At 33.2% G+C, this 19,354-nt stretch overlaps 1 protein-coding gene across 1 annotated transcript in view; it reads right to left on the bottom strand.

Moving 5' to 3' along the window:
* KCNH7 (potassium voltage-gated channel subfamily H member 7) overlaps positions 1 to 19,354 on the bottom strand; it is a 415,423-nt gene that overhangs the window by 287,779 nt on the left and 108,290 nt on the right. The gene's annotated exons all lie outside the window — the stretch shown is intronic.

The raw sequence follows: 19,354 nt of genomic DNA, 5'->3' as shown, positions 1-19,354 counted from the left end.
GATTATAATCTCATAACCCCTCAAAACACCTTTAAAAGCCAATAACTAGACAACTTAAAATGAGGCTAAGGGTTAGAGTCTAACCTCATAAATATTTAAGATCAAATTAAGCATTTTGGTGCTTGTCAGCATTGTATAATTCAACCAATTTCAATTTCTAAAAGGTACTGCAAAAAGATAAACTATTATTTTCAAAATGTAAAGTTCTTTTAAAGAAAAGCAAGAGCAGTGAGAAATATCAGCCAGCATGAATCATAACCAATAGTCAATATATCATTATCATCATTGTTATTATTGATTGTGATAAGCACAATGTTCTCTTTGTAAATCAGACAAAGCTACATCTCCATTCAGCATCTCCCTCCTTCCTGCTAGAGTATTGAATTCTGAGGCTGTTACACTATATTATGCATAGATTAGCTACAGTAGTAAAATAAGTTGTAGATACCAATTTTTACTGTCAAATAAATGACATGACATCAGGTTGTGACATCTAGTTCCCATCTTGAATATAATGTATTATAACCAGTGCAATCGATGAAATACTGACTTATATATTACTTAACATTTACTTGAATTACTTAAAAATATTCTAAAAATAATTGTGACAATTATCCCGCAAAAACTTGTCAAATAATTAGTGTACTGTAGATGTGATAGGAAAGAACTTAAGACATGTGTTCTAATATTTTAAAGAAAAGAAGTCAAATTCTCACTTAAATTATTATTCATGCTTCCAAAGCACTGCATCTCTAATTCCTCTCTCTCTCATCACTCTGGTCCTTAGAACAAGCTGATATCTGTCTGGAGTAACATCTCCTTGTTACTTGTACCAGATTATTATTATTATTTTTTAAATTTTGATCTTTTTTAGTCATATTAGTTGTAAATCTCTTCCTATTTTTTTCTTCCTAATTAGTTCAAATGTTTCTTGAGAGACAGAGTTTGATTCAACTTTGGAAATCTAAATTTCCCCAAATGCATTAGTCTTTGTAGGAACTCAGTAAATGCTTGTGTAAAGAGAGCTATATAGCAGCAGTTCAGAAAGCTAGCAAGGACCCAAAATATCATCAGGGTGATATGAATAATTTTTTTAATGCTCGATATAATATATATTAATAAGGAGAAGTTTTGATATGTAATTATGCATAGTAGTTAGAGGTAAATAACAATAATGGCTAATAATTGCTGGCAGTAGATATTATTATACACCATGCATTATGCTATATCTCATTTAATCCCCACAGCAACCCAGAAAGTGGCTATTAACTATTATCTCTACTTTATATATGAGACAACTGAATTACAGAGAGCTTAAGCAAACTTCAAGGATTTAAGCATGTATACTTGAGAGAATACAACTGGAAGAACTATGAAATATCAGGGGAAGAAATAGTTTGAATAAACACATCTCTATTATTATTATACATTAAAATTTTGCATTAAAAACAATTTCAAAAGATTTATATTAAACACAAATAATGTTAAACTTTATACATAATGTCTACAGAGAACAATCTCTTTTCAAGGTATAGGTATTCTAAAACTGATCAAAGAAATAAAAAAAGCATAACACTTAAATTTAACTACTTCATAATTTAGCTTAGGACCAACACTGACGTTTTCTAAGACAGGAATTACCTGCCACCACAGTCTTTATGGTGCTAGAAGGATAACAAACGTCATTTTAAATGGTGACTCAATTATCTTGCAGCTAGAACTGCCAGCACTTTTGCAGCACTGAATATAATCTTAAAAATGACAGAAACAGCAGAAGGTGCTCAATCAAGAAATCAACCTACCAATTGTTTAAAAATTACATGTGAGTTTCTCGGAAAAGAACAAAGAAAGGAATAATAGAAAGCTTTTTATTAACATGGAAAAATATAAAGGTGAAAAATATCAATTTATAGTAATACTGTGATTTCTGCTCTTCAATCCATTTTAAAGGGTCATAGTGAAAACCATATTAGTAAATAACTATATCTGTGAGCTTTTTCAAAAATAATGAGATAACATTTTCCAGAGTAGAAATGTAGTTTTAGATATCCTGTTATGCCTCTCTAGGCACAGAAATTATGCATGACCTTGACTAAATCACATAATATTTCCTGTGCTTTAGTTCAACTAGAGAAATGTAGCTTTTTCCAGGGTGAGTGGGTATTAATAGATTTAAAAATTAAAAGATGCAAAATAATGGCAGAACATTATTTCTACTTTAACATGTTGAATAGAAAAAAAAGGCAATTAGAGAAGCAAACAAGTTATTTTTTTACCCCCATAAGTTTAAACTGACTTGAAATGCAACATTTGGTTGTATGGAAATTATAGTCTAAATTTTGAGTTGTATGCCTTAATTCAGGATGAAGGGTTGAATTTTAGAAGCTTTTGTCATTGGGAGGAGTTATTATTTTAAAATACTTGATTCAAAAATAAATATATCCACAGCCTCATTCATATAGAGTTTCTCTTTCCAGCTCCATAAGACAGGAAAGGAACTCCACTAGGCAATGGGAGAGATAATTTCTTTCATTCTTCCTTCCCAGTTCCCTGCTGCTTTGAGCCTAAGTATTAGCCAGCTGTCTCTGAAATCAAGAACCCCCCTTGGCATCTCTGTGTGGTCGAAGGCAAAAAGGCTTTATGGTCAGGCAGAGCATACAAAGATACCAGAAACCCACACAAATATTTTCCTCTGTTCTCTTAATGTCTGATGTGAAGTGGAATTGGAGGCAAGAAAGAAGAAATTCAGATGAAAAAACTTATAGCAAGAAGAATCTCACATTTTAAAATATCTGCGTTTTGACAAAATTAAGAGGAATAAAACCTAAAACAAATGAGATAAATTTCTTAGCACTTTTAAATAGTTTGTCATTATGGATTTTTTTTTGATAAATCATATTTGCAAATTTCAATTTATTATCATGCATTCTATTTACACGGTGCAATTACATGAAAATCATTAATTCAAACTACCATCAAGAGAAAAAAACTGACCAAAACTTTTCATAACAATTAGGAAATTTATTTCAAAGTAATCTAATAACTGAAAATTGATGTATGTATTACAGAATTTACATGCAGTTCACATATCATATTCAGTAACAGGGCTACGTTGGAACAATGGACACATTCTCTATGCCTATTTCTTTATCTAGAAATTAGAGTTATCTTTTTAAGTGAAAACAAGTACACAGTGGCACATTTTTAAAGTACTTTAAATATAGCAACTTTGAGCAATTAAATTTTATTTTCACTAGGGTCTGCCCAAGAAGATAAAATTTATAAATCTTAAGCCATCCTTCTCACTTATGGAAAGTCTGTAACATTACATAACATTTGCTTTTTCAGAGCATTGAAACAATAAAGTGATTCAAGTTGTTTGCCTCATGTCTCAAAGGGATTTTATGTCTGGACATAACACTTTGTGTCTCTTCTGGTGTAAATTGTTATAGTTTAAATTGCTAAAATGTGCTAAACTGGTGTTCAGGGATTTGCCCAATTAATGATACCCACTGTTATTTTGGGACTGATGAAATGAACTATGTTGTAATGAATGACTAGCAAGATTCGACTCAAGAAATTTCAGATTTTAAATTAATCTTTGCTCATTAAAAATATTGCTGTGAGCATCCAGCAAAAATTGGTATTTAGTGATGAAGTCAGTGAATCTTTTACTTATCAATGAATTTTGGGGACCAAATTGAAAAAGTCATTAAATGCACTAAAAATTAAGTTAAAAACTCTAAGCCAACTGTTAGCCAGTATGTCCACCTAGACCATCGATAATGCAATAAAATTATGAAATTAGAACACTGGAAAGAAAATACACTCTACACAAATGTAGACTTGAATGTTGACTTAAATGTCAGACTTCACTTTAGAAGTCTGCACTTCATTTAGAAGTTCCTGCTATTTCAGCTGAGCTTCTGCTGTACATACCCACAGAGGTACACTTTCGAGTCACAGAAGAATGCTCTGCTAAATGTAAGATCTTTTGTGCTCCATTACCCAATGACAGGAGGGTTTAGGGAGCTTTGTTGGAGACTGTGGTACTTTGCTACAGTTAGGATGACTTAGCCAACCCATCAAATCTTGGAAATACTTAAAGGTCACCTTTTAAGCTGCAGAAACATTAAGAAACTAATAACTTTTTCAAAAATGAAATACTGAAGTTAAAACTATAATCTCCTTAAAAATGGTTTTAGTAATTATATAAATCTGGGTTCTCCAACCCCCGGGCCATGGGCTGGTACCAGTCTGTGGCCTGTTAGGAACCAGGCTGCACAATAGGAGGTGAGCAGCTGGCAAGCCGGTGAAGCTTCATCTCTATTTGCAGCTGCTCTCCAGTGCTACATCACCGCCTCAGCTCCACCTCAGATCATCAGGCATTAGATTTTCATAGAAGTGCCGGTCACTTATGCAAAAAAGGTTGAGAACCGCTGAATAGATGACCACGATAATATGAATGATGATTGTGTTGGTGATGATGGTGATTAGAATAGTTCTCATATACTGAATGTCTTCTACATGCTTCATGTGCATTATTCAATCCTCATAAAAACTCTATGGCAGGCACCCTGTTATCTCCATTTTATAGAAGGGAAGACTGAAGTTCAGAGGTGTTAGGTAACCAAACAAGGTCACAGCAAAGCATATCCGAGTCTAGTCAAGAGCACAGATATGCTTTATACAAAGTCTTTTTCCTTAATCATGCTACCATTTACATAATCAAGAGTGTTCAAACTCTAACAATATACTATCTAGTAACTCTGTAACTTTTTTTAAAAAAAAAATTCAGAAGCTTTCAGAGCTCTTGATAAACTGTTTGCCTCTAAGTGTCTCCACCTATAAGAAAGTCATGTCGGCCACTTTTGAAATGTAGCTGCCTATAGGAGGGAAGTGGCTTGGAATAATGCTTGTCCACATAGCAAATAGAAACTGCTTAAAATTGCCTCTCATACTTAAAAAGGTAATAACCACGGTTAGAGGTTGGTGTGGTCATTTAAACCAATACTTTATGTTTTACATATGCTATTGAGAACTTTAATGAGCATAGTTGGAGTGGGGAAGTTTTCTATTTCCGAAAACCACAAAACATCTGCAGTTTCATGGTGTTACTCACAGCACCCTAGAATATGCATTCAATTAAGCCTAAGGATACACTTATTAACATATCTTTTGACAATCTATATTTTTTCCCCTAAGAGGTTTCACATTTAGAGAACGTAATTTCTTCTCCTTGAATTTGGAAATCAAAGAAAGAGAATCCAAATCTATGTGACTATAAGACATCTAATTGATGCCATTTTTGTTTATTTTATGTTTGTGTTGTTTAGCTATAAATTTCAAGGTTACATTTGGGAACTTATTGATAGTCCTTTAGATTTAAAAGAACAAGCACGGACTTATAAATTTAAAAGAAGTAAAAAGTACTAGTATCATTAACCTTTAAGGAGAAGGAGAAGTTCATAATGACCAAATTTAGATATTATTCTGTTTAAAAGTAGAGGATATGAATTACATAGTCTTTACCATAAACTATGTAGCTAGCACCCTGCTTTCATATGAAAAAAAAATAATTGAAAGAATTTTTAAATATGTTCAAAATGAAATGTTTCCTTTTTAAAGTCAAAATTTATTCCATTAATTTTATTAAAGAAATATTGGTTAAGCATATCTATTGTATCAAAAGAACAAAGGTAGAGTCTTGAGGGGTACAATGATAAGATTAAATTGTGCTGTAAAGATGATGATGTTCAAATAAAGGAGATGGGCCATGTGTATAAACAACTTCTGCATAAATATAAAATGTGTACTCAAACCAAGTAAATGAGTGGGATAAAGGAGAACAGATAAGTGACATCATCTGACACACCTGACATCATCTACTACTTTCTCTCTTACCCACTCTGCTCTGGCCAGACTAACCTCCTTGCAGTTTTTGGAATACGCAGGTACTCTTCAGTCATGGAGCCTTAGCACTTGTTTTTGTCTCTGCTCAGATATCACTTTCATATAAATTTTTTTCAAATGTTGTTTCTCAGTGACACTTTCCTTTGCTGACCTATTCAAAATTACAACCTTCCTACTCATACCCCGTTGTCCTTGCTTATCTTAGTTTTCTATTTAGCTTATTAATTTTTAAACGTAGTATACGATTTTATTATATTATTTATCTTCTCCTACCATCTAAGAGTCATAGGGACATAAACTTTTGCTTACTGTTAGTTTAGCAGAGCTTGGAATACTTAGTATATAGCAGGCATTCAAGAGTTATCTGCTTTATAACGAAGTGAAGCATTGACTAGCTGAGGGTGAGAATCCTTAGGACAAAATAATCAAAGACTTAGAATAGTAACTACAGTATTATCAGGGTCTAGAGAAAGTCTTGGTTTACTAAAACTAAGGTAGGTTTAAAGATATTTGTATGCCAAGGAATATGAGGTAGAGACTAAAGAAAGAAAAATAATTAAGAAAAATAAAAATATTGAAGATCAAAGTCCTGAAAGAATTGAAAGACACAGGTTCAGAGGCATAAGCAGAGCAATTAGCTTCTTCTTTAGGGGTACACTTCATTCTTTAAGACAAGATCAAAGGAGGGAAGTGAGAGAGGTGAGAATAAAGTGGACCTTGTAAATGGTAGAACATTTAGAAGTGCTAAGGAAGCTCATTTTCTCCAATGCCATTTACTACAAAGAATGAAGGGTGTAGGGGCAGAAACTGGAAACTTCTGAAGGGAGGTTAAAATATCGGAATAGCTCTTCAATAGAGTAGAAAAGAGAACTACTAGGGAAAAGTAGAATGGCTTTTATGGATATTGAGAATTTGACTTCGACTGTGTAATATGCATCTATAGGAGTCTTTTAGCCACATTATATATATTCCTTATCATCCTGGAGAAAAAACAGAGAAAGAATATTGTGGGTGCCATCCAAACCTAGGGACAAGGAAAATCAGAGTGACAGGATGTCACATGGGACAGCTATTAAGTAGAAAAAGTTAGTACATCTTTAGAATCCCTACTATTGGTTTCAGCACATAGTATGGAAGCACGTGGCAGGCACCCAGTAAATGATCTTATGTTGTTGTTGCTAGTATTTGAAGAGGCATAAGATGAAAGAAAAAAGGTTCGATTCAGTGACAGCAGGGGGCAGTAAGATGCTGAGGTCATCATTAGTGTAGCCCTGATAATCCATAAGTTTCCAACTATGCTTCAATTTTATCATGTATAAAATAGAGATGATATTAGTATCTCTCTCCTAAGTTTATTGTGATGATTAAATAAAATTCACTAATCCTAAAGAAAAGAAGTATATGAAGAGTGATTAAAAACTGGTATACTTTTAAATATAGTATCTAAATTGTATCTATCTTTGAATAAGCACTGAAAATATTGGCTTTAAAAAAAAAATAATGGAATAATACATAGTGGTAAAGTGTTAAGAATCTTTGGACCCAGGTGCTGGTTTTTCTTGCTGGTGATTATCCAAGAAAACCCTTGAAAACCAAACATCTCCATCCAGAGGTTATTAGCATTTTCTCCCCTCCCTGAAACAACAGAGATGGGTAAGCACCTGTAACAGTGGTTACAGAGTTTCTTAACTGCTCATGTCGAAGGTGAAGTGGGGATGTCAGAACACTTTAGTGTGGCTGAAGACAAGAGAGTATGGTGTGTGTGTGTGTGTGAAGTGGAGATATAAGTAGTGATTTTGTATACCATAATAATATCCGAACTAGTCTTCCTGTGTTTTCCTTGTTTCTTCTGTGATAGATTCTACAATGTGATCTTTTTTCATGCTTGTATTTTTAGCACCTGTAACAGTGTATGTTCTAGGCATTTAATATGCACTTAATAAATATTTATTGAATGAATAAACTCTGTTGCCCAATTAGCTGTATAAAAGTTATGCCTGGTCTGTATTTTCTGTAGCTATTTCTTATCTATATAGAATATACTCTGATCTCCTAAGCTTGAAATTGAAGGCTCACCACATTCTACCCCCAGATTCTCTCGTAAATCTTTATTCCAATCAACCAATATGTTTATACTTCTCTTGAAATCTCAAGCTCCCTATATCTAAGCCTTTGTTTTTCTCATTGTATGTGTTTAGAATACCCCTGCTTGCTTATTAGTCATCATTCTCTCTGTCAATGTTCTACTCAAGCCCTTCATAAGCACTTCTCTGTCTGCCCCAACTCTTAGAAATGTTTCCCTTCTTGAATGTTTGTTGAACTTAAAATCTGTACCCTCACAAACTTCCTAATACATATCAGACAAACCACAAATCTGCATGGCTAATGAAATTGTAAAGGCATTCAGCTTGGTCATTCAACAGTACATGTTGAAGTGATAAAACTGGGTCATTTGAGAGCAGATGTTGAAGGGAACTCGCTCTTCTGCACATGCATGATGATCAAACAAGAAAGATAATGAGAAAAAAGAGAAAAGAATTGAGTGGTTTCCAAGAGTGACAGTCAAGGACTTGTCAATCATAGAGCAGAGATGGTCAAATGTTAAAATAGTTTTATAGTCACATAAATGGAATCTGACGTCCAAAATTACCTCCAAAATTCAAGAGGAGCTTTGAAATCATGTTACTCAAAATTAGCTCAATAAATCCTTTATATAGACTCTAAAGCACTAAAATAACTCTGGAGGCCACCACAGTAATTTGAAACAAAAGCAAGTTAACCTTTAAAATATAAAAACATGAATTAAAATAAAATCGGAATTTATTTCTAGATATTTTTGGCTAAGATTCTGGATTAGTTCAGAACTTTCTGTTTTTCTTTCCTTCTGATTTGCTGACAACACACGCCTGTTGTCAGTCCTTCGGTACTTATACTATGGAGAGCTGAGTGCACTATGCAGTGGAACTGCAAAAGGTGTCATCATAAACCAGTGTTTACATATATACACTCAGCAAGTACAAACATGTTGGCACTATTATCCACTAATATTTGGGAGAAGGCACATTCCAATTTTAGCGTTTTGTTGGAACAAGGATCACACACTCAAAGCCTTTAAGACTGATGACATGCATGAGTGCAGTGGGAAGAGTGCAGGCATGTCGCACGTGTACTGTACAGGATGTGGACAGGTGTCAGGGATTCTAGCAAACATCGGCCAGAGCTGCCCTTTAGGAGCTGCTCTTACTTAGCTCCAGACAATTTTATCTGTTCAGAATGTTGGCCTAATGCAGCCAGATCTTCCGAGTTTTCAGGAGAAGCTAGAAACCTCAACATCTTGATGTGATATGTAAAGATTTTAAAAGTTGGCTCAAATTCTTCTAAAAATATTATAGATCAAACTGAACACATCTATGGTCCTGGTATGGACTGCAAAACCACCACTTTGTAATTTTGCTCTAGATACCTGTGACGGTACTCTTCAGTGTCACTTCAATTCAGCATCAAAAACTTATCTATAAGGTGTTAAAAATAACCATTACACTTTTTAGAATACATTTCCACATGGCTGAAAAAATCCTTATCTAAAAATAACAGTAAAGGCTTTGGAACGATATGTGAAAACCAAGAAGCCAGGGGCAGGAGTTTTTAAGAGAAAATGTAGATTACATGATATTCTTGCCCCTATTTCATTCAGTGTATGCCCTCTGGGCTGAATATATTTCTAAAGCAATAATCCAGATGTCATCTCTAGGTCCTCTGTATGAGCAGAGATTTTGAAAGCTACTGTATTTTTAGAATTCTTTCACTGAGGTTGCTATTGCCACCATTAATCTATTAGTCTCTGCCTATGCCAGGAAGGGCCTATGAAAATAGTCCCTCAGCAGCAACACCTTGATAAATCTGAGAAACTGCTGGTCTTCACAGGCTATATATGTAAAAGGCTTTTACAATGTGTGGTGTTCAGCAAAAGTCACAAAATATTGCCCTGCATCCAACTAAATCCTGTATTTTCAGTAACAGATTTCAAAGGGAATTTAGTTCATATTTTTTTTCTTAAAAGAATGACTGGAGCTACTGTGTGCTCACGCAACCTCACAGGGCCTTTTCCTAATGACCAATAGCCATGTTTCTCTTCAGCAATTAACATAACTCAAAAATTGGGAAGGGAAAAATATGCTCTTAACTTAGAAGTCAGTCAGCCAGAGTAAGTTCTGAATGCTTCACACAGTAAAGGTGCTTTTGTTTCTATTAAAGAAGGAGAACACAGCAGAAGCTTCCTTCCTGAATGAAGCAGGTTTACAATAGCTATTACCTTCAAAAGGAGAGGGAAAAAAGGGAAAGGGGAAGGTACCAAAACAAACACAGAAGCACACGCTAAGGCAATCAATACAAAAGAATAAAGAGAAGACAAAAGGAGAGCAGTTTTATCATCCTTTGGGCCTGTCCGTCTTTGTCCCTTTTTCATTGTTGTGCATTTAGGATGTTGCATTTTCTCCTCAAAACTTTGCAACAGAACCGGATTACTTTGATCAAAGTATGCTTTGCTCTTCTGTACAAGAAATTTTATTTTACATTTTAATTGGATAATTTTTTTACTCTGTCAAGATTTTTCCCGTCATATTTTTAGCCTTTTTTCTTGGCATTTTTAGAATTAAAAAAACAATGAAAAATTTCAATGCCAACCGAATAAAAGATTTTGAGAATCACAGAAAAGTGCTTCTGCGCTGCATGCCCTTTCCTCCAGTTCTAAGCACACGTGTTGGTGTTCTTTGTGAGAATGTTTCCCATTTTACTCCATTAGCAGTCTCCAAATCCCACCTCTACCCACTCGGTAAAGGAGTTCTCCGGCACTGGCCAAGGGCTCTACAAGGGTCCTCTGCAGTACGCTCCACTACTCTCTCCTCTTGCTTTTCATGAACAAGGAACTTTCTGCTGCATGAGGAAAGAGTGGTTGAGATAAAATTACTCTCTACACTCAGAATAGTTTAAAATAATAAGAATTTGAAATAGAAACTATCATTGATTTTCAAGCAAAGGAGAATGAAAGATTGATAGGAGAATGAAAGATTAAATGAACAAATCCTTCTTAAAATGTTCTTGAAATAGGTTAATTTACACTTTCTAAAACATCTATATTGGTATTTTGTGGTACACAAATACTGCTCTCCTACCAACCAGCCAGTTTTCAATATGTATTATTTAAATGATCATTTAAAAACTATTAGAAGTTAACTTCAGATTTTACATTTCAAGAATCACTTGTCAGAGCAGTTTGCTGAACTTTACTAGCCGGAAGGAAGATATTTCCTACTTTATTTAAAATAAAAGAGAAAAGTAATCATTCATATTTGATTTTGAAATGCCAGTTTAATGCTGTTGTTGCAAGATGTAGCTACCTGGCTGTAATCTCTTTTTTTCAGAATGTGGGAGGAAAGATGTGTATAGAGTATGAATAACTGATTCAGGATGTTAGAATGACAATTCCTTATGATTGGAAAAAGCAGTCAAAGATAATGCATTCATTGTCAAGAGAAGGAATAAGATAGAAATTTCTTGTTTCACCATTTGAGAGAAAGTGACCAGGAAGGCAAATGCAGAGACGGAGTGCTAAGAAAAAAACTGCTGTCTGAGCCAGAAAAATTTCTAATAGGTAGAGGACATGCCTTGTGGCTAGTAGCTCTGGGCAAAATTGATGGTATTTTGATCCCAAAATGCAGAGAACACCTAGAACTTTATGTTAGCACTGAGAATGAATTAATTCCAAAGTAAAAAGTAGAGATGAGTTAGAAAGAAACTTTATAATCCAGTGTTGAGATAAAAGCGGAATTACATAAAATTACTCATGCTAGTTTAGTGACTATAAAATCAAATATATAGATAAGTTAAAATTTTTAAAAATAGAAAAACAGTATATACAAGCATAATGCTATTCTTGAATGTACGTTTTTAATTCTGATATGTAATTATTTAACAAAACATTTAATTTCTTAAATAAGGATGAAGTGGAAAATGTAGATGTGAGTGAAACATTTAATGAACCATATCTATAGGATGATATAATACTTTTTTGATATTTAGAGTCAGAATATCTGAGTTCTGCACAAGGCTATTCCTTTTACCATATCTACTTATTTCTGAGGGTTTCTGTCTAGGTAGAGCCTAACATGTTAGGTCAGAGCCAGCAGGCTCCAGCTGGTGGGGTGTGGGTGGTTATAGTTCTTACTGCCTCTGATAGATGGAAGCATTGGTGGATGTTTCCATCTTCAAGACTTCTCCTTGAAATGAACTGTGAAGAAAACAACTGGTTGCTGAGACTCACATCAGTTAATTGTCCAAACCCGAGCTACAAGGACACGGCAGAGGGATAGCCAGATAGCGTGAAGTTGAAAGACTAAATAAAGCAAAAGAGCAGTGAGGGAAGAGAATAAAGTAAGAGTTAGCTAACAAACCAGGTACATTATCAGTACTACTAGTCAAAAATCATATAATATTACTCCTGACACTTCCAAATATTCACTGAAGGATCTTAGAAAAGTGACCCACATAATCACGCTAGATTTCTTCAGAAATGTCTGTTTAAGAAACTAAGATCCATGTAAATATTCTACAAAAGGGGGTCAGCAAACTTTTTCTGCAAGGAGTCAGATAATAAATATTTTAGCTGCTGTGGTCTATATGGTTTCTGTTGTAAGTGATCAACTCTGTCATTGTAGTGCAAAAGCAGATATATACAATATGTAAATTAGTGAGAGTGGCTGCATTCCAACAAAACTTTCTTTATCAACACTGAAATTTGAATTTCATATAATTTTAACATGATACAAAATATTATTCTTAAAATTTTATTTTTCTTAGTCATTTAAAAATGTAAATCTATACTTAACCCCATGGGTTGTATAAAAACAGGCAATAGAATTGGTACGGCCACTATGGAAAACAGTATGGAAGTTCCTCAAAAAACTTAGAATTGACCTACCATATGATCCAGCAATTCCTTTACTGGATATTTACCCAAAAGACTTGAAAACTCATATTCGAAAAGATATTTGCACACCGATGTTCATAGCAGCATTATTCATAGTGGCCAGGACATGGAAGTGACTGATGTGTCCTACAATAGATGATTGGCTAAAGAAGCTGTGGTACATATATACAATGGAATATTACTCAGCCATAAGAAGAGATGAAATACTGCCATTTGCAACAAGATGGATGGACCTTGAAATAATCATACTAAGCGAAATAAGCTAGAAAAGGTTGAAAATCATATGATATCACATATATGAGCTATAAACCTAAAAACAGTGAATGAACAGGACAAACAAGCAGAGACTCATGGACATGGGCAATGGACTAGTGATTACCAGAAGGGAGGGGAGAAGGGAAAAATAAAAAATAAAATGTTAAAAAAATTATATAGATAGTATGAAAAAAAAATAAACTGGCTTAAAAAAAAAAAAAAAAAAAAAAGACCATAGGACAAATGTGGCCCGTGAGCCAAAGTTTACTGACTCTTGTTCTAAAGTTATATCAGTCAAGACAACTTTATTATAAATGTCATGATAATAATGAGAATGCCTGTAATAACAGAATTGCAAAACATAATTTACTAAAGATTTTCAAGCACATTATTTTGTCTTTATGACAACCTTATATATTAAATTGGTGTGGCAGATTAATCACATATGGCACTGGTTCTTCATCTCTCCCTGTGTGTATGACCACTGCCATAACTTTGGAGTTCCTTACAGTAAGTTTAAAGTATATTCCACTGCCCCCTATTCTGAGTTCAGACATGTTGTTTGCTTTGGCCAATGGTATGTTTGCAATGTGACACAAGCAGAAACTTGAAAAATGGTTAAATATTTCCACTTAGTGCTTATCCTTCAGTATTATCATGAGAACATACTGGAGATAGCCTGCTGAAAGATAAAAAATAAAGAGGTGATAAATGAAATCAAAGGACTTAATAGATAGGGAGGTATTCCATGATCATGGTTAGAAAGACTTAATATCATCAAGATGTCAGTTCTCTCAAACTTGATCTATAGATTAAATAAAGTCCCAATCAAAAATCCAACAAGTTATTTTGTAGACATTGACAAACTGATTCTAAAGTTTATATGGAGTTGAAAAAGACTCCAAATAGCCAAAACATTATTGAAGAAGAAGAAAAAAGTTGGAGGACTGACACTACTTGACTTCAGGACTTACATAAAGCTATAGTAATTCAAAAAGTGTGGAACTGGTGAAAGAATAGACAAATAGATTAATGTGACAGAATAAAGAGGCCAGAAATAGACCCACGTACATATAGTCAAATAATCTTTGACATAAAAATAAAGACAATGCAATGGAACAAAGACAAATGGTGCTGAAACAACTAGACATTCGCATGCAAAGAAAATGAATCTAGGCACATTTTATATCATTTACAAAAATTAAAACGAACTGGATCACAAATCTAAATATAAAATGCAAAACTATAACACTCCTAAAAGATAATAGAGAAGAAAACACAGATGACCTTGGTATGTCAATGACTTTTTAGATCCAAGTACTATTTGTGAAAGAAGTCAATGATAAGGTGCACTTCATTAAAATGAAAAGGTTTTGTTCTGTAAAAGGCATGTCAAGAGAACGAAAAGATAAGCAATAGACTGGGAAAAAAAATTTTGCAAAAGACATACCTAATAAAGATCTGTTATCTTACATATAGAAAAAACTCTTAAAAATTCAACAATAAGAAAACAAATAACCTAAAAAATAGTCTAAAAAATAGGACAAAGGCTTTAACAGACACCTCACCAAAGAGCATATACAGATGGCAAATAAGTATGTGAACAGATACTCCACATCATTTGTTATCAGGGAAATACAAATTAAAACAACAATGAAGTACTACTTTACATCTATTAAAACGGGCAAAAACTGGAATACTGACACCACCAAATGCTGACAGCACCAAACAGGAATACTCAATCATTGCTGCTCGGAATGAAAAATGGCAGTTGCCCTGAAAGACAGTTGTCAGTTTCTTAGAAAACTAAACAGTCTTACCATATGATCCTGCAATCATATTTCTTGGTATTTACCCAAAAGAACTGAAAATATATATTTACTCAAAAACCTGCATACAGATGTTAATAGCAGCTTTATTAATAATTGCCAAAACTTGGAAGCAACCAAGATACCCTTCAGTAGGTGAATGTATAAATAAACTGTTGTGTATCCATACAATGGAATATTCTTCAGTGCTAAAAACAAATGAGCTATGAAGCCATAAAAAGACATGGAGTAACCCTAAATGCATATTACTTATAAGCCAAACTTAGAGCTACATATTGTCTGATTCTAACTATATGACATTCTAGAAAAATGTAAAACTATGGAGATAGTAAAAGTATCAGTGGTTCCCGAGGGTGGGGTTATAGGAATGAATAGGCAGAGTATAGAGGACTTTTAGGGCAGTGAAAATACTCTGTATATAATAATGGATATATGTTATTACACATTTGTCCAATTCATAGAATGCACAACATTAAGAGTGAACTCTTAGGTAAACTATGGTCTTTGGGTGGTTATGATGTGTCTATGTAGGTTTATCTTTGGTAAAAGTGTGCTGTTCTGGTAATATTGATAATAGAGGAGGCTAGGCATGGGGTGGGGTAGGAGGTATATGAAAAATCTCTGTACCATCCTCTTAATTTTGCTGTGAACCTAAAACCACTCAAAAATATAAAGTTCTTAAAACACGCTGAGCAGAACTGAGCCCACTCAAGGCCATCAAGATCAGTCAACAGCCAGGCAACCAAAAAAGGTGAGAAGGCAAGGCCAAGATCAGCAGAATCACCTTGCGAATGCATAGTTGATCTCAGACACATGAGTAAACCATTCAAGATCAGCTGACCCTTGCTTATTTGTGAGCTAAATAAATGTTTATAATTATATGCAAATTAAATTCTATGGCTGTTTATTAAGTAACATTACAGTGGCAACACATAACTGAGGTAACAGAGTAGATACTTTTATCTGTTTTATAAAGAATAAAATTTAGCCAGGTTCTGAGTAGGATTTGTGAAAATTCTAAAATTTTGAAATCCAGATGAATTTCTGAGAAGAATTCTTTTAGAACATAAATTTCTGAATTTCCCAGAAAAAAAAAAATAACTCAGTTAAAAAATGGGCCAAAGGCTTTACCAAACATCTCCCCAAAGAAGATATACAGATGGCAAGTAAATATGTGAAAAGACACTCCACATCATGCGGTTAGTAACTGTACAGCTACACTCAGGACTTTGGTTCTTTAATTGAATTCAAAGAAATGCAGAAACTAACAAGATGCAAGAGACAAGCATGCTGACTATTTAGAAGAATGCATAATGAGGCAATTTAAGAGATCTAAGATTATTCCTTAAATAAAGATCTATGTTTGCATTTAACAAATTTACAAGTATTTTTCAAAGCAAAATGTATAGATTTATTTATCTATTCATACTCTAGTATAAGAAATAACTTAATTCAATTATTCCCCTAGAGTAAAGGAGAATGTGTTAAAAGACTCAGAAATGAATCTTAATCTTAAATATTGTAAAATGAGATCTTATTCAAACCTTTTGGTCTTTCGAATAGATTCTGCTTAGATTGCAGAAATTTAAATTTTATAATTAGTTCTATTGTATCATCTATGCCCAAAAGGGATATATTATAAAATGTTATCTCAAATATTGTTTTAGGTAAATGCTTTTTGCAAATTGCATTGTATAAAGAATCAAAGTCTACAAATAGCATTGAACAAGGTTTACTTATTTACCTTTTTAGACTGAATACTGCCTCTCACCATAGAACTGATAATAGATGTCTAAGTGGTCTTGGGTACAGAAAATTATCTAAAACAACTGAGATTACTTTTAGTGAATATAATGTATATCAAGTGCTAATGTGAATTCACTTTGAATACGAAGTTAGAAATAGTTTTATAACTCCATGTGAGATCACATGGGTGTTTTAGAAAGTGACTAGGGCATACAGTTCATTTGGGGATTATAAGGAAACTACATAAGACTTGTCTTTCTTTTGGGACAATAACTAGTTTACTCTAAAGAATAAACATCATTGTTACCAATGGTAATTAATAATTTATGAAGAACTGCCTTTTGTCAAATGTATAGATGTATCTGTAACCCTCAAATCTATATTTTCAGATGAAGAATCTGAGGTTTAGAAAAGTTCAGTGACCTTTAGTAGTATCAGACCAGTAAATGGTGAAACCATAGTTTGAATTATACTGGTAACTTTCAAAGCTGTGCCCCTTCTTCTATATAAAGTTACAGCATAAAATGGCCTGGATATTAGAATGTCAAAGAGCTGTTGTAAAGATTTAATAGTCAATAATTTCTTCACTTATTGAGAAGTCCTAATAATTTAAGATATTTTAAGTCAAATATATGACTTTGGGTGGTCAACACACAACGCAATATACAGATGATGTATTATAGAATTGTACACTTGAAACAGAAAATCTTATTAACCAATATCACCCCAATAAATTCAATAATTTTTTTTGAAAGATACTTAAATGTAACACATAGTTACAGTACTATATTAGCTGGTTAGAGTTTTATTACAGGACTACAGAAATGTAAAACATCCAGCAAGTTAGGAAAACTAGAAATAAAAGAATACATAGAAATTATCTTCCATTATAGAGACAAGAAAACTGGACTCAGAAAATATGTCACCTGTTAAAAAGTCACAGAACACACACAAATCTGAAACCCAATTCAGTGAGTTTCTTTTTATTTTTGAGAAAAAATACATTTTTTAATAGAATAAATACCAATCACTTGATTGGACTTCAAATGGGCCACTGACTTTTGGCTGAGGTTTACTTTGTATACTCACCAGTAGCTATGGACTACCAAAACCTTGTTTCAGTAAGGCCATGGCAAATCAGAACTTCAAGAAGATTCATTTTTGACACTAAATGAGATAATATAGAAAAAAAAAGACTTCACATGTTGAAATCCAGCTTTTTTAGACCTATTTTATCTAGGTCAATATTCTACTTTGAAACTTTTAGGATAAGCACAGAAGAAAAAAAGTTGACAAATAATGAAATTGCTTTAAATTTGTTTTAAAAATTGCTAACATTCGTTAAAGGAACACAGAGAGAGGAGACAGACGGATAGAGAGAGAGAGGGGGTTCTAGATGAAAAGATTTATATTACAAAATGTCAGTTACTGAATTCATTTATAAATTTAACATAATTGAAATCAAAATTAATTCTAAGAATACATTTTAAAAGTCCCTACTCATGTATTTAGTTTTACTTTTAATTAAATTTGTTATTTTGAGATCATTGTAGTGTCAAATGCAGTTGTAAAAAATAATAGCCTTTACCTAATTTCCCCCAAAGTTAACAACTTGCAAAACCATAGTACATCAACACAAACAGGATATTGACAGTGATATGAAAAGCACAGAACATTTCTATCACCAGAGAATCTTTCATGTTGTCCTTTTAAGCCTCTTGTACTTATTCCTACCCATACCCCATCATTAATCCTACAGAGACTAATATGTTTTCTACTTCTATAATTTCGTCATTTCAGAAATGTTATATAAATGGAATCAAGTGGTGTGTAACCTTTTGGGACTGACTTTTTTACTCAACTAAATTTTCTGAAGCTTTATCCAAATTGTTGCATGTATCAATAAACAGTTAATTCCTTTTTATTGCTGGGTAGTATTACATCTTATAGACAAACTTCAATCTGTTTCTCCATTTATCTTTTGACAGACAACTGAGTTGTTTCCAGTGTTTAGCTATAATGGATAAAACTTCTATAAAATTCTTGTATGTACAGGTTTTTGTGTGAACATGTTTTTATTTCTCTGGAAAAAAAATGCCCAGGAATTCAATTCCTGGCTTATATGGTAGTTTCACGTTTAGTTTTTAAAAGAAACTAGCAAACCTTTTTCCAGTGGCTATACCATTTTATTCACACCAGCAATGTATGTATGATCCAGTTTCTTGATGAAATTCTTATTAACATTTCATGGTGTTACATTTTTGTTTGTTTGTTTTTATTAGTCTTTCTGATATAGGTATAGTGACTAATTGTAGTTTTAAACTGCATTTCCCTAACAGCTAATGATGTTGAAATGAAGGAAGAAAGGTAAAGAATAAAGAATTCTCTTTAAATTTGAGTTTTGGTAAAAAGAACACACAAACACACACACATACAGAGGCAGAGAGACATGAATATTCCAAGCTAAAAGAATTATAATGTAAAAATATCAAATTTCCAAAATTCAACTATAAATTTAACACAATTCCAATTAAACTCCCAATACTTTTTTAGCTTGATAAAATAATATAAACTTTATCTGGAGGTGTAATAAAACAAGAGTGCACAAGAAAAATTTGTTAAAAAA

This window comes from Pteropus vampyrus, unplaced genomic scaffold (assembly GCF_000151845.1).
Source record: "Pteropus vampyrus isolate Shadow unplaced genomic scaffold, Pvam_2.0 Scaffold2, whole genome shotgun sequence".
Taxonomy (NCBI): Eukaryota; Metazoa; Chordata; class Mammalia; order Chiroptera; family Pteropodidae; genus Pteropus; species Pteropus vampyrus.
The sequence above is the reverse complement of the archived record's forward strand: the minus strand, read 5'-3'. Positions and strand labels throughout refer to the sequence as shown.